Raw genomic sequence first — 12066 nt, 5'->3', positions numbered from 1 at the left:
CCAAATATAAAAAAAGCTTTAAGCCAGTTTCCTAGCAGAGGCCATGAATAACATAAAAGTAGATGCAGTACATACTCATAGTTTGACACAAATAAGTGTTGTTTCTGACGTATGTATCCACTGCAATGCTTACAGTGGCTAACACTGTTCAATATTATAGTACTGTATTATACTTTAATGTGTTCTTCAATGACTGTAATGTTCATTGCCTATTTATCATTTCTATGCATGATTTATTTACAGCTGAATGAGCAAGATTTCCGCTGCATTTTGAAAATAAGTAAGCTTCAATCTTGAATTTTGCATTGGAAAATGAATATTCACTAGCACACTTGACATTCTCTGCACTAACCAAACACTTGGCAAACAGCTGTCTCTCCTTTTCTCTTCCTTAGAAATATGCATATTTCCATTGCTGGGGAGCTTTATAACCCTCTAGCCTGTATTAATTCACTGAATACTATGACATTACGCTCATGTGCAATTGCTCCAAATCATCCCATTTTGTTAGCCAGAAGATAAAGGAATTTGGTCCGATGTATCTGCTTGGGTTAGCTTCTTGCCTTACCTCTGGGAAAATAAACATTGCCCTTATTCTCCTTTGGCAGCCTACAAAAAAAAGATATACTGAACCATGTGCATTTAATTTGGGAAAAATAGGAAGCACAGACAGTTTCACTATCTCATAGAAGAGCTGAATACACAAGTGCTTTTGCGCCGACTTCCTGATGTCCATAACTGAATTTGAATTGGATATCTTCGGTATTCTCAAATGTGTGGACATACTGTATACATGTTTAGTTATGCTGTGCTAGTACAGTGAACTGGAGGTGTGCACTGCTCACCCTGTTGACCAAACATTATGCTACAAATTTCAACAACAGGAAAAATAAAACGTGCCATAAACAAAACCTATTAGATTTATTTAAGACAATGGCATGATGTCGTTTGATTATTTTCTTTTATATATTTAAACAAATAATATATTTATACTTTCACTGTGCTATGTTTGATGTTACACCTTAATATTTGTTGCCAATTATGATGCCGTTATGATGGACTGGCATCCTGTCCAGAGTGTGTTTCTGCCTTGTGCCCAGTGATTCTGAGCAGGCTCCTGAGCGATAGTGACCGATAATAAGCAGTTACAGACAATGAATGAAAATAATGGTGTTACATTTTCACTGATTATTTTGTTCTTTGAGCGTTGGATAGTATTCATTATAGTCTAGTATTAGGCATATATTGGTGTGATTTGGTCATTGTCAATGTTTGTTTATATTAGTGCACACACGCAAGTGCGCATATATACGCGCACGCATATTTTTGCCATGCAGACAAATTAAAAATGTTCAAAAAATGTTTAAAAATCAGTTGTATATAATCATTGCTACTGTTTGCAATGTTTTTTGTAGATTATATGGATGTTTTTTGATTATTTACCAGCAAATGAAGACATCTTTAACATGGTTAAACAGTTTACATGGTTAAATTACATGCACACATTGTATGATCTAATGTGACTATATGCAGCTGTATATCAGTGGTTAGTGCAGAGAAATACATGGAGGATGCAAATATCACAGCTGTTGGGTATGACTTGTAGCTAAGCCATTACTGAGCACCCAGTAGGATTACTAATTCAAAAGCCCAGGAAGACAAGGTCCAGAGGCTCTTCTCAACCTAAAACCTGGAAAAAGTAGATCCTGAGACAGATATAGGGCTTTAGACTAATGTGGTTTTTTTTTTTCTGCAACATTTTGATGGGCAGCTGATCACATTCAGCTTAAATTAGCATACAGATATCTGGTTTAGACCAAAGGCAATGCTGTTTTTTTTGTGATTAATTAATAAAGTTGCCATGTTTGTTATGAGAAAATGAATAGCTCAAAAAGGGATGAAAATATTTCTTACATAATAATGCCTTCAAAGGCAGTGATGAGTATTGTCTTTTTGTTTGATGTCTGTCATTAACATATTGAGTATAAAAAATTACAACTTTCAAAAAGTAACTCAAATTTTATGATTATGAGATGCCTGTCTGGCAAAGAGTGTTTAAAGTAATTATACAGAAGTATTAAGAAATTTAGTGGACAGGCTTCCCAAGCAGCAAAACAGCAATATAGCAGATTACAGTCAAGCAGAACCGGACCGCCCTATAGGCTCATTACGCATGCTGCAAATTAACAAAGTCAACCTTGATAAAGTTAATTATGATAAAACTGTTTATATATAGTCTTTTGAATAAATATTGTTTGTTTACACCTAATTTTGTTCTGCACATAGCTGTTTATTCTTAATTCCAAAAATGAAGGAGAATACTAGTGGAGACTCAGGTGCAACTGTCAAAAAATGGTCACATTTTGGCTCACAGAGTTCAGGTAGGTAAAGCAGTCATGGTAGACTTTTTCAATGTAAATTTCAGTTTTACATAAAAGGAGGGGTGGGCGGTGATTCAAATTTACAGTACAAGTTACAATTTTATATAAACAGCAGCTGAAAGTAGACATGCATTATAAATAAGGTGCATATTTACAGAAGGAACCATGAGCAGCAAAATTACAGAACTGTATAGTATTACTAAATAAATAACACTGATTATTTCAGTCATTACATTGAGACACAAAAGTGTTAGTCTGAATGAAAGTTAAATTACCCTGCATGTGTAAAATGAGTGCTCACTGACTATAAATAAGTCTGATGCAGAATGTACAGTCTATGTGGTATGGTGCTCTCAGTGATTTGTTATGGAAGCCACAGCCTTCGGAAAGAAGCTGTTTCTCTGTCTGTTCCGTGTTCAGCTAGCACTGCGTATTTTCCAGACGGCAGCACATTGAAGAGGTGATCAGGGTGTGTTGTGTCATTGCTTATCCAGTCACCTGGTACAGACACTGTCCAGGTTGGGGAGGTCAGTTCCAGTGATCAGTTCTGCCTGTCTAGCTACAACCAAAGAAGCAAACTCGATACATTTGACTTAAACTACATCTGATTATCTTTCTTTTCACTTCATTCTTACTTACTATTCACCTGTTCTCTGTTAAACAATTTGAGCTTATTAACAAAGGGCTACTGAAAATTTGGCTCTGGTCTTAATACAGCCTTGTGTCTCAGCTTTGTAGCTTTGATATCTTGGGCTTTGTATAAATATATAGCTCTCATATATTTAATTTCCCAGTGTCCTCACTGAGCTAGGTTGTGGGAATCCGTGCTTAATTGAATTGTGACAGAAAGGTTACGGCACTGTGTTCCATTGGCTGTCTGGATCACCAGAGCTCTGGAGGAACATTGAAGGGCTGGAGGTGAAAATGATGTGAGAATCATCTCTCATCCCTCTGAGGAAAACTATATGTCTTTTCAAATTCTGTCTCTGCTGTTTTCTAACATATGTTGTCATTTTGTTTTATTGGCTATACTGTTTTACAGAAGAGTGTCTGCCTGTTATTTTCTCCTGACCCATTTTCACCTTTCTCCTCCACACGTTTCACAATTCCCTTCTTCCTTCCTGACCCATACCCCTTTCATACTTGGATTATGACACCCCCCCACCACCACCACAATCCCCCACCCTCCGTGCCCCATTTTATTCCCATCACCCCATTTAGCTCTGATCTCTGAGTCTCTACTTAAAACCATGTATGATTTTTTAGATAGAAGACATATGAAAAATGTATGGCTGCATGTACATGAACGAGCCTGAATTCGGACTCTTCTGACACTTCCTGCCAAATATCTAACAACTCTGTCTCTTTCTCCAGAGATTAAAACGGAAAAATTGTCTGGATAGTTCTTGACAGGCTTCTCAGATATTGTGAAAAATGTTAAGTGTCCTTCAAGCACATTTGTGAATAGTTCTGGAAGAAATATGAGGCTGAAGGAACGTAATTGATTACCAGCCAACAGGGAGGAATGAATGTGATTGGTTAAAACAGTGATTGGGTCGAGACTTTGGAAAACCACACCATAAACCACTAAAGCTCGGCCTAGACACTTGCGGTTGCCTGCTCTGACAGCCAGAAATGACTTTGGAAGAAAATGTTGATCTAGATCTGTTTCATTGGTTGTTAGAAATGTAATTTTTTTTAATACTGAGGATAATGTAACTCTGAGGAAGCTACATAATGACATAAAATGATGCTCTGCTTCCTCAGAGGCAGCAATCATGTGCTATTCAACCTCTGCCTCAACTTCTGCCTCAAAGGAAGCAGAGCTTTACTAGAGGCAGCAATCATGACTCAGATGTGGAGGAATGTACTTCTTCAGAATCTGCCTCAGAGTCAGCAGATAATTATAACATTCTACAGCTTACATTATTAAATTTACATTTTTTTCCATTGAAGTAGAACCAAATACTGAGAATTTGGAGCACTTTCAACAAATTACGAAACAGAAATCTACAGTAACAAAAAAGAAAGTTATATTACACATCTATTCTTCCAGAGACATTTCTGACAGTCAGAGCAGGCGAACACATTCATCCTGTTGGCTTGTAACCAGTTACGTTCTGTCTGCATCAAGGATAGTGCTACATTCATTAGCATGTATCTGTATGTACAAAATTATCACACTCTTCTCTGTTTGAATCATTTTAGTCTAAAATAAAAAAGTTAAAGCTCCAATTTCAGTGATGTGCCCAATCATAAAGCAGAGTATCAACAAAGAATTTATGAAGAATTTATGAATGGCTAAAATAAAATTAAGGAAAACTACATTCCTTATATGTCAAAAGAAGTAGTAGAATTATCATTTGAAAATGCTTTATGTACAAAACTAGTGTTTTACATAAATATATATGCTCTGAGCATAAGAAAACAATGTGAAAACAATGATATTAAAATAGAGTTATAAAATGCATCAACTTAATTAAAAACAGTCAAGCAGGCTAAACTTAGCATTGAGAAACAAGCACTATGTTGTGTCACAAAAGACAGAATGCAGTTGGATAAACACAGCCATGGTGATAAAACCTGAGAGCAGTGTCATTTTTATAATGGTCAACTTTTTTAATGGTCAAAAATCTGGAGATAATTAAGTTATGTATTCACTGTGCCATCCGTGCTATTGACAGTACATACTCACCCTGGTGTTGTTCCTCTCTGCCTTCAGCTCTGAAATCTCCTCTTCTTTCTCCAGAAGCTGCTCTCTGCAGGCATTCAGCTCCTTTGTCAAGGCTGCAAACTCCTGCACAGCACAAACAAACACCTGTTTTATCATCAAGCTAACACTGAGTTACGGTGCTTATATTAGCAGCATGCAGTATTTCACACACTGAAACTGTCAGCAGCCACTGTGGCACTGTAGTTGCTGACTTTTTTTTAATAATGGAATTGAGAAGCCTTTTAGTTTAAAAGTTTTAACACTTTTTGAAAATTCTACCTTATAAATGCAGCAGAAATACACAAATGAAAAAATAACATTTTAAACATTTGATTCTGAAGACCAAGCCACCATTTTCCTACACCCAACCTCATTCTTCATTAAACACCTTCATTAAAATGTTAACAAATACATTCATTATCTGTAAGCGCTAATCCAGTTCAGGGTCGCGGTGGGGCCAGTCCTTCTCAGGGCGACACACACTCACACCTACGGACACATTTGAGTCACCAATCCACCTACCAACGTGTGTTTTTGGACTGTGGGAGGAAACCGGAGCACCCGGAGGAAACCCACACGGACACAGGGAGAACACACCACACTCCTCACAGACAGTCACCCAGAGCGGCACTCGAACCCACAACCTCCAGGTCCCTAGAACTGTGTGACTGTGACACTACCTGCTGCACCACCGCGCAAATGTTGATTCATAAATATTTTTATAATGCTGAATCACCTTACTTCCTAGAATTCACATTCACCATCCAATGTAAATATTCTGCTTTTCCAAAGTACAATAAACACATTGGTCAAGTGTAAATATGTTTGACTCAAATATGTTTCTATGCAAAAATCTGCATGTACCAATACATTTTTCAAAACCCGCCTAACTGAGAATCATTGAAAATCAGTTTGTGTGTTTTTGTGCAATCAAAGTGTAGATACGGTATCATCTCTAGTGGCTCTGTGAAAGGGACCTAGGGATATGCTTAAAGTTTGATGCTGGTATGTTCTGAGACTTAATTGTTCTGAAATTAATGTTCTCCAGCCTCCTTTAGTCTAGTTTCTGTTTCAAAGAATGTGCTCACTGTTAAAATCTAAAGTGTCCAACCCAGCCGAGCAGAGAAGGATTTTATTCACTGTGAGAGTTTTGCAGTTGGAAAATTTTTACTATTCAGTGCCACCTGCCAAAAAACAACAACACTAACTAGAACAACACACACACACACACACACACACACACACAAACAGACATACTCCCTAAAACACACAACTACGGCCTGGACACAAACACACACACAAACAAATGGTCTGTTCTCTTCTGTCCCCAACACACAAACACACACACACAGTCTGCTCGCCCTCTCAGCAGATGGGTAATTGATAGAATCTGATCTAAATGCCATGGAGTCATAGTCAGGCCAATTACAGCAGCAGGTCTGGCCAAAAAAATGATCCCAATGATCCAGAGTATTCCTCTCTCAGCCCTGGGGCACACAGATTGGCCTTACTGTGCGTTTTACTTCTTTGTGAATCTGGACCAACACACTCCAGCAGTGTTCAATTAGCTCCACACATACTCTATAGCCATGTAATTCAGCAGGGTAAATGTAAATACAGTGCCAGCTTCTAAAGGTCACGATGCTACACGGTACCAAACTGACATACCAATAAATAAATAATCATCTTAAAAAAAACACAGGGAGATTGATTCATAAAAGGACATAAACCAACATTATCCCATTATCAATGCATCTTGATCTAACAGTTTCTCCAAAATAACCGTTCAGGTAAGCAAGCATATAGAGAATAAGGTGGAGTTGGTAGTGGAATTAAAATTGAATCTGCCAGCTCCTGATAATAAATGAAAGATATCTTGGGAAAGCAAAGTGCAAACCATGAATATGGAGTTCAACTCACCCAAGCCAAGCATGCAGAGAAGTGTGTGTCCCTAGACTTTTGAGTGACAGGTTGAGACCGAGCTTGGATTTAATACAGCAGAGGAATAAAATGCAATAAGGAACCGCTACTGGGCTCTCTGTGGGTAAACATGCTTCTGGCTGTAAGTTGAAAAGTTTCCCTCAAGAGGAAAGACTGGGAGCAGGTAAAGCTTATGGTGACAGATAGAGCTCTGCAATAACAATGCAATTGATCTGAGACTAGCTGGGCTAGCTTAATTATACTAAAGTAATTGAGCAGGGATCTTAGCACCTGAGACTTCCCTGAAGCCCAAAGTCCATAAAAGGTCTGGAGAAAAGATGATGAAGCACTAGAGGTATGAAATAGTTTTCTCCTCCTCTAAGAAACACTCAAACAACTCACGAATGGTTTTATAATCAGATGCTGAGTGCTGCGGCCTGGAGCTCGAGACTCCCGAAATCTACACATTCTCCAACAAACATCAAAATTCAGTAAAAACACCATTGTTCATTAAGAAATAAAAATATTATCTTTCGAACGCCATAATTCACAAAGTAAACACTGTCACTCTCCAACAAACAACACCACTCTTCAGCAAATATCAACATTCTCCAGCCAGGGACCATCATATAATATTCACTAACAACAGCCTTTTTTCACACACAACATTCGACAAACAATAAAATAGGACAACAATTGTCAGATGAGTATATTGTCATCTGCATGTGTACTAATATCACTCATCCACTTTAGCCACTGGCACATGACACTTTTTGCCCACTTTATTTATTCTATATTCTGGATTCACTTAGTTTGATACTTGTTAGTAGTCTCTGGGCCTGTCTGGCTTGTTTTGTATGTTACATGTTATACATGTGTGCACTCACCAAGACAAATGCCTTGTATGTCCAACATACTTGGTGAAATAAAGGGATTCTGATTCTAAAATCTACTCATGTAATCAAGAAGCATAAAATGTAAACTGTGGCTTACTCATTGTGCTGCAACATTAGACAATAATATAATAAAGAGTATTTTTAAACTCTAAAGCTGCTTAAAGATGCTAGTTTTTCTCCAGCAACACAGCTCCTGTCATGTGCACATGCACACACACACACACAACCACACCCCATCTGTGAGTCTCCAGCAGTGAACTACAGGATTCACAAGCATTCTAGCTGTAATTTCACTGCAGGTCAAAAGTCAAAGATGCAAGCATCACGCAAGCTCTCAGTGGCAGTGCCTGTGTTCTCAGGAGGAATGATAGTGGATGTTTCATTAGTGTGTAGGAGGACCTTACTGCTTTTATTGACTTCTCCCTCCTGCAGTCTACAGCTTATTAGCAGCTTCATCTCCATGGTGCCTGTATCTCTCTCTGAAAAAGGGTTCTTTACAGGTACTTTTCTGTTCACTGAGGATACACACTGTAAATATACCTTCAAAGGTTTTAATGTGAGTTACACTTTATAGAAAAAAAGTATAAAATAATAAATACTCACATTCATAAACACTGCTTACTATGTTCTGGCAGTATAAGTGACTGCTCCTTTAAATGGTAAAACAAAATAAAATGGCTGGAGTTGGAACAGTGTGGAAAAAATCTAGGATTTCCAAAAAGCTGCAGTTGCAATGGATTATAGTTCAATAATTCCCTAAATTCAGATATTGAAAATGTTCCTAAGATGTGTTCTGTCTGAAGCTTAACACTGACACAATCATAGTGATAAAGACATAAGAAAGGGAAAGTTTATTAGTCAAAATGGCAAAAGACATTATCAATTTTCTTATTATTGCTGTATGTCGTTGAAGTTTTTCACCCTCTGATTTGCTGCTGTAAAATATCCTGTATTTATGTGCTAAAGCAACAAGAGGAAAGTTTTGGGCTTTGGGGAATTGTATAACACATTCTAAAAGTGGTTCTTAGGTCACAGAGTAAAGATAAGAATAGACCCAAGCTCCAGTGCCAAGAAACTTCACTTTAAAACAAAGCCAAAAGTCTCTGCATCTACAAACCTCTATACCGCACCGTATCTAATCCTGTACTGACACATATATTATATGGCCATACGTTTATGAACATCTAATCAACATTTCTACTGTAATGAAGGGTATTATCTGGGAGTTCCCCCTTTCCTGCAGTAACAGCTTCTGGAAAGAGTTTACATTAGATGTAAGAACACATCTGTCAGGATCTGATGGTGGCTTTAACAGCATCAGTGAGATCAGTTATGGATGTTGGATGGAGCACCATCACTTTAGGTAATACAGCTCCTCTGCCCACAGCCCAGCGTTTAGGCTTTATACTTCTCTAGCCCACAAGATGTCACTGGGCATCATGACCTTATGCTGAAAAATAAAATGGTAACTTAAGATTGCCACCTAACACAACTTGCTTTTCTATGATGTGAAAATAAACATTAAGTAGAGCATTTACCATGAACCTGAAATTCCAACATTCCTTGGTAAAATTAAAGGCTAAATAAAAAATCAAATGTCCAGAATTATACGACGCTCTGCAGGCGCCAGTCAGAGTGTTAATTGAAATGTGTTGATTAGGATGGAGGTGAGAGTGCTGGAAGTGTGAGAGTGTAATTACAACATGTTCCTCCAACTGAACTAAAAAAAATACAACCAATAAACCTCTGTGTGAGTGGACGTACAACAGTTGGGTGTTATTTTTGTCTTCGATTGTAAAGGCAAAGGAAAGGTCATAGCAGGTAAAGACAGTAAAATGTAATCCATCTAGTCATCAAAGCCATAGCTATGGCCCTGAGCTTAAGGCCATCATGCTCACTGCCAAGATGGACTACAGGGGAATAACACTTTTTATTTAAAAAGTGAAAGCTATATATATAGACAGAGAGAGAGAGGTAGTAACTGATCCCTTTCCGCACATTGTGTCAAAAGTTGTCTAATGGCTCTCCCAAATATGTCAGTCAAAAATTTTCAATTTCAAAGCATCTGTCAGATACAAAAACTACATTTTCTGTCATAGTACATCACTGAGACAGTTTCACTGCTGCAGAGTTGAAGCCCAGTGACAAATGTTGCCTCCTGTGTATCATAAACTCAAGTACAGAAGAAATACAATGGGCTAAACACTAAAACGCCTCAGAAGAAATAGCATCTGATGCTGAGCTGCGTGGGTCGGGGCCCTGTCTTCAGAGATGTTTTAAGAGGGGATTGTGACGGATTTTGTGAAGGTTTGCTAAAGGGCCTTAGAGAGACATTTACTGAGAGAGGCCCTTGCTCTAGGGTTGAATGATACATCCATATAAACACACACTGTACTGAAATCACAAAACTTTTCAAAAGGTAAGTCAGGTCAATCTGAATTGTTCCTCATTAAAGGAAAGTGAAATATATTAAGTTATCAATTAATTATGTCCACTAATCTCAATGTACATTCCTTGGGCATTTATCAGAAATAACAAAACACAGATCCACTAAACACTGCAATGTATAAACGTTAAAGACCACTCAGCTAGGTTGAGAGTGATGCACCAGCTAAATATTTTAGGACAACAGCAACCATTCATTCTTTCATTCATTCATTATCTGTAACCCTTATCCAGTTCAGGGTCGCGGTGTGTCCAGAGCCTACCTGGAATCACTGTGCGCAAGGTGGGAATACACCCTGGAGGGGGCGCCAGTCCTTCACAGGGCAACACACATACACTTACACACTTACACCTACGGACACTTTTTTTTGAGTCGCCAATCCACCTACCAACGTGTGTTTTTGGACCGTTGGAGGAAACCAGAGCACCCGGCGGAAACCCACGCGGACACGGGGAGAACACACCAACTCCTAGCAACCATTCTGTCAAAACTATCATTTAATGAAGTACTAGAAGATAGGAAAAAAAAAAAAAAACAGCACCGTGTCTAGCTATACATCAGGAAAGTGGGATTTCTGTTATAGTGGTCACAGAATGTAACAACCCCAGAAATGCTCCTGTGCCAGACACAATTATTGAACAACAAGAGAACGGAAAAAGGAAAAAAGGAAGCCGTGTAAATAATACAATTTCAGAATGAATTTTCCAGACTTCAAATCTAAACACTTCACAGATGAACACAGTTCTCTCCAATTGGTGCAATAGTCATGTAATCCACTGCAAGAACATACTGCAAAACATAAACATAGAACTGTTAATTTCTCAACACAAGCAATATGTCCAAAATTATTTAGACACATTTTTTTGGTGCTTTCTGTTCATTTCCTTAGAAAGCACTGACCAAAAGAATGTGCTAAGACCTGCTGCACAGCTTATTCAGTCCCAAGCATGGATTTATGGGTTACAAAGAACTTGAAAACACAATCCAATACCATTGGGATGAGCTGGAGTGGTGTTTGTGATTCAGAACTGATCATCCAACATCAGTAGATAAGCTCACTAATTAAAAACGCAAGTTTCAAGAAAACTGTTGTACGAACAGGGGTCTACAAACTTCTAGACAAGCATTCTGCATCATAAAAAAACATGTTTCTATTTTAATTGTAAACTGCAGTAAAAATATGTATGTCATATGAACATGCTATCAAAGTCAGTCCTGCTGCATCTGTTAAATCTTTAACCACTGCAGCTAAAGGTTATTTACAGCTGATCTCATGGGACTGGAGCACCATCAAAGATATAGGATGTGCTCATGCAATGACATAAGCATGCAAGGCTTTTTAAAAGAAACAGCTAATCAAGAAAATTAATTTCAAATGTAGTCAATAAGGTAGTCAGAAGGGTGTGTCATGTGTTTTGTCATAGATCTCAGTGGTTAATGTAAATAAGTTCAAGAGCACTGTGCAAAGCACACAACTATATCAGCGCACATTTATCTCAAACCATCTGGTGTTAAAGGAGAATTCCACTGATTTCCACAAAATGTAAATGAGCACCATAGTTCGTCATATCTAACACAAATACATAATTTGTGTTTCTCTAGCCATTGGTAAAGGTATCCATATGTTTGATATTGTTTTAAATCAAGTTGAAAGACCCACTTTTAATCCATTGCTTATTTTCGCTTGGTGTTTTCACTTTCATTTGTAAT

General features: G+C 37.9%; 1 protein-coding gene across 1 annotated transcript in view; it reads right to left on the bottom strand.

Moving 5' to 3' along the window:
* The window catches only part of ppfia2 (PTPRF interacting protein alpha 2), a 55084-nt gene extending 49923 nt beyond the window's left edge, over positions 1-5161 (bottom strand). Inside the window, exon 1 of the mRNA XM_066668558.1 lies at positions 5077-5161. The gene's annotated coding sequence lies outside the window, so the exon portion shown is untranslated. The remainder of the gene's footprint in view (positions 1-5076) is intronic.
* Positions 5162-12066: the final 6905 nt, after the last annotated feature.

Source organism: Hoplias malabaricus, chromosome 4, assembly GCF_029633855.1.
Source record: "Hoplias malabaricus isolate fHopMal1 chromosome 4, fHopMal1.hap1, whole genome shotgun sequence".
In the NCBI taxonomy this organism is placed as follows: Eukaryota; Metazoa; Chordata; class Actinopteri; order Characiformes; family Erythrinidae; genus Hoplias; species Hoplias malabaricus.
The sequence above is the reverse complement of the archived record's forward strand: the minus strand, read 5'-3'. Positions and strand labels throughout refer to the sequence as shown.